General features: G+C 35.5%; 1 long non-coding RNA gene across 1 annotated transcript; it reads right to left on the reverse strand.

Moving 5' to 3' along the window:
• Positions 1-3,618: 3,618 nt before the first annotated feature.
• LOC145774816 (uncharacterized) lies at positions 3,619-4,868 on the reverse strand. Its single transcript, XR_014290060.1, has 2 exons — positions 4,720-4,868; positions 3,619-4,063 (listed from the first exon to the last, which is right to left on the reverse strand). It is a non-coding gene; the product is annotated as an uncharacterized LOC145774816 (long non-coding RNA).

Below are 4,868 nucleotides of genomic sequence, written 5' to 3' on the forward strand. Positions count from 1 at the left end.
GTAAAAAAATGACAGGCCACGCTAGCTGGGATGTAGTACTAGTACAGTAGTGGCAGGTAGGCACTTTTACGTATTGCACTGCCCGAAGAGGCAACCGCAACCATGCGTATCGTATATGACATTACTGGTGTTTTAGTCACAACTTTTCTCATAAACTCCATTGTTTGCAGTCACTACGATTCTTCTTGCACTCAGTTCAGTTGAAGAAAAAATAGTATTAGCAGAGGGTGGGAATCGAACCCATGCAATCGAAATTATTACTCCTCTGCCCTAACCATTAGGCAACGTTGGTTGTGGCGATGCATGCAGTTAAATTTCTTTGTATCAAAATCTTTCGATAAAGACGACCAGTTAATCACGTGTTGAGTCATGTCACGCATGATAGCGCTACCAACGTCAACAATGTCGTATGTCACGCATGGTTGCGGTTACCTTTTCGGGCAGTGCAATACGTAAAAGTGTCTACCGTAGTGGCATGTCACAGTAATATGAGAAATTTGGGTTAAGGTATGTTTTACGCGAACCAAAATAATAAAAAAGTAATGCAATTTGCCGCATTACTTTGTATTAATTAAGTAATAGACAAACAAACAGACAATGGCATGACGATCTAGTCCAAGATATTGATATAAAACAACTGGTTGGACATGGTGACCGCTTCAAGGAAATATGGCGATTGGTCAAAGAAGATGGAAAAACTTCTGTAGACCCTGTAGAACTTTTGTAGAAAAAAAAAACAAGAACCAGAAAGCCAGTACGAGTTTTACAATCTTACTGTTTTGCTAATAAATTTATACACATTGGCCTATCATTGCAAGGCAATGAAATATTAGTATGTTTGCTGTACGCAATACTTAGATGGGATTAATTCAAAGAAGATTTAGCTTGGTCATGTTTGATTTAAAGCCTTTCACAGTTACATACATCTCTTATAGTAGGTAGAAGCTTAGTTCAAACTGCTGGCCCCATGTACTGTGTTGATTTTTTACAAGTGTTGAAGTCTGCAATATGTTGGAGTATAAGGAGAATCAGTAGCGTAGCCAGTAATTTTGAAAGGGGGGGTTTGACCACCCAGCGGCGGGGAGTCTGGGGGGCCTCCCCCAGAAAATTTTGAAAAATTACTTTGAATTTGGTGCATTCTGAGAGCATTTTCAACAAAAATGTGGATACGAATATTCCTGTAAAATGGTGCTGTCCGTGGCATAGCAAAAGGATTAGATTACGTTCTCTTCGGCATTTTTCGGAAATAAAGTTAAGTCTCTATGTTTTCTTGTTGCTAATTCCTGGCTGAGATATTTGAATGTTTGGTATTGGCAAAACTCGCTCTTTTAATGCAATTTTGTTTAAAATTAGGCCATTTTTTTTAGACTGAAAGCATCATTCTCAATATCGTGACGTCACACGCGTGCCAAAGGGGGGGTTGTAACCCCCAAAACCCCCCTTCCTTGGCTACGCCACTGAGGAGAATTATTTCATGTTGTTCAGTTACTTGATAGTTTACACATAAATATATCATTGAAGGTTGTACCAAATAGATTTTTTGAATATTTAAACCTGAAAGATGCAATCTCTAGTTTTTATGGGGTTAATTGATTTTGAATTACTGAGTTCCATTACACCTTTTATGCTTTCTCTGCGGTCAGTGTCAAATACAGTACGAAGAAAGTTTTTGCATGTACGTTGTAGCTTTTGTAATGTACTCTTGTTTTCATTAAGACAGCATTAAAACAGTTACTGGTCCGTCTTCCGTTGTTTTTGTCGACATCGAAAGTTAAATAAATTCATATTCTGCAAAAAGTATTGAATGTAAACTACTCGCCAAACATTTTTCTTTCAGGGAGACAATTTGTGCTTAGTTCTTGCGATGAAAAACTGACACTTTGTTTGAAGTTCTCTGCTCTCTTCAGTTCTTTGTTACCGTATTTCATTTTATTTCTTTATCTTCTAATTGTTGTGCATCTTGAGTCATTTGAGCTGAACCCTTTGCGTTTGGTGTGTTTAGAAAACCGCTCACGATTTGTTTTGAGTTAGCTTCAAACAATGATGGAAATCTTGCTGCATATTTCCTCATCCGGTGATAGAAATGTCTCACAGCGCTCGATTGCAAGTCATCCAACTTGAGTCATAAACGTTGGTTTTGCTGTTATAATGTTCTTGTGATAAAGCAAGTATTTTCATGGAAACAGTATTTACAGACAAAGCAATAAATTAATTCTTATTTTGGTTTTGCATTGTGAATAGTTCCAAACTAAACTAAATATAAATTAATTGATTGTAGGAATCTTCTGCCTCGGCCAAAAATATTTTTTAGCAGCTTAATCGTGGCTGTTTCGAATACTTGTAGAGGCTTTGCACCATTGAAGCACACCCTGTCACCGAGATTGGCAGAGTTGAGTTGACGCTATGTTAAAGTGTTGTTGTCTGTATTATGTTTCGAATACTTATAGAGGCTTTGCACCATTGAAGCTCACCCTTTCACCGAGATTGGCAGAGTTGAGTTGACGCTTTGTTGAAGTGTTGTTTTCTGTATTATGTTTCGAATACTTGTAGAGGCTTTGCGCCATTGAAGCACACCCTGTCACCGGGATTGGAAGAGTCAAGTTGACGCTTTGTTGTCCGTGAAATATTCTAACCATTAGGTGCTTCTGAATGGCCAGCAGATCTTAAACATGAGTTGCTCAAGCGCTCATCCTGAGAATCGAACCTACGCATGTTGTTCTTGTACTTTGATTTTATATAAAGTCTGACGCTTAACCGATTAGGTATTGGAGGCAGACAAGTATTGACTATTATAGTGAATAATACAGGAACAATAATAATTTTAATGATAGGCTTCCAGTTCCTTTTCTAACTGGCATAGGTACAAAATCGAAAAGTCAATATATGCTTTACAAAGTGGTATAGGTTTAAGAGTGGCACGCAGTTAAAATGAATATCCTGATAATGTTTTCCTAATCACAAACGAATTTTAATTCATATTGCTTTAACAAATTATTGATATGTGACGTAATAATAGTCCAGGCCAACATGATTTCTATGGATATATATTTGTCTTCGTTTCATCGATGAAAACCTGACATTTTGTTTGAAGTTCTCAACTCTCTTCAGTAAGTTCTTGGTTAGTTTTATTTTGACTCCTTTCATTTTACATTTACCGTATTTCAGTTTATTTCTTTATCTTCAAATGACAATTCTTCTCATTGTTGTGCATCTTGAGTCATTTGAGCTGAAATCGAATAAAAATCTTTCTAGGATATCACCTTTGCGTTTGGTGTGTTTGGAAAACCGCCCACGATTTGTTTTGAGTTAGTTTTAAACAATGATGGAAATCTTGCTGCATATTTCCTCATCCTGTGATAGAAATGCCTCACTGCGCTCGATTGCAAGTCATCCAACTTGAGCCATATCTTGGACAATTATTTATTTCTGCAAGTCTGCTGCGATAACAAGGACAAGCCATTGCTTTGTTGCTTTGTCGAACGACTTTAATCATTCTTCTCCTTTTCTGCATTTTTTCTAAAATATCTCACTTGGTTGTAAACATTGTCACAAAATCCTCTTCCGTTTGCACATAATTTGTAGAAGCAACTTTTCAATACACCAGCATTCAACTGAATGGACCTTTGCATGTTGAATATTTAATACAAAACTTTCGATAACTTGTTAATTTAAAATTTTAAATAATTGAGTCAGATATTGAATTAATAAAACTTTTCATGAAACAAATGTAAATTCAATTTTTCACGAAATTGTAGTAGCAATAAACTTTGATTAAGCGACAAAGTTAGTAGCCTCGATAGCAGCACAGTAGGTATTACATCACACACAGGCAGCATTACTGTAGTTGCATTTGCATTTGTACATCGCTGAGTTGTTGTTTGTGAATTTATTACACTTTAAATACTGAAAAGTTTGGATGTTCATCAGGAATATTATCGTTTCTAGCAGTAGTTGCATAGTTCATATAATGAATGCGAAAATAAAAGATGAAACATACAAGTCGTTTCATTGCTTCACTGACGTTTCACCCACCATGACAACGTGTATCCTCAGAGAAAATAATCTGCAAAATAAAATTCAATAAGTTATATGCTGGCGCTGCAGAAAGGAAGAAAGCAAGAGAAAAAAGTAAAACATGCATAATTTAAAATAGTAACCAAAAGATGTGTGAGCGGTTACTTTCTACCAGACTTGAACCACTAGAGTTTTTTAACATTTTGAAATTAGATTAGGATTATAATTACAGCTATTCAAGTTCTTACAAATTATACTAGAATTAAAGCTACGCAATTTTTTTTACTAGTTAGAGTAGAATTTAAACTAGACTAAAATAAATTTGACGCAGTTGTCCAATATCTTTTTATATTTGGTTATAAACGCCGCTAGGCTATAGCAACTCTGAATCAAAGTGTCATTCCACCATCACTGCACCAATAGAACTTACGTCATAATAAACATTGTGATTTAGGTAGATTGATGAATTAAACGGGTTTTTAATAACTTCGCTGCTTAAGCGATGGAATAACAGCATGACACTTTGATCTTGATCGTTTTGTGCATTTTCCTGGTATGAAATTAATAAGAGTGCAGTTTCCTTTCATTTGCTAAAAAAACACTGTTGGAAAAACTATAATTTTTAGCAAAACTGGAGATTAGATTAGAACTAGAATTAGAGTAAACAAGTTTTTACCAAATTAGATTAGAATTAGAATTACCTACATTTTGCTCTAATTCATCGAATTATCTAGTTATCAAAGTCTGCTTTCTATGTTGGATAACATAAAAGAATCCAACTTCACAATGATGTCCATGTCGCATTTGGAAACCTCTTTGCAATTTACATACTTCCATCTATTTGGACTTATTGC

This window comes from Aplidium turbinatum, chromosome 7 (assembly GCF_918807975.1).
Source record: "Aplidium turbinatum chromosome 7, kaAplTurb1.1, whole genome shotgun sequence".
Taxonomy (NCBI): domain Eukaryota; kingdom Metazoa; phylum Chordata; class Ascidiacea; order Aplousobranchia; family Polyclinidae; genus Aplidium; species Aplidium turbinatum.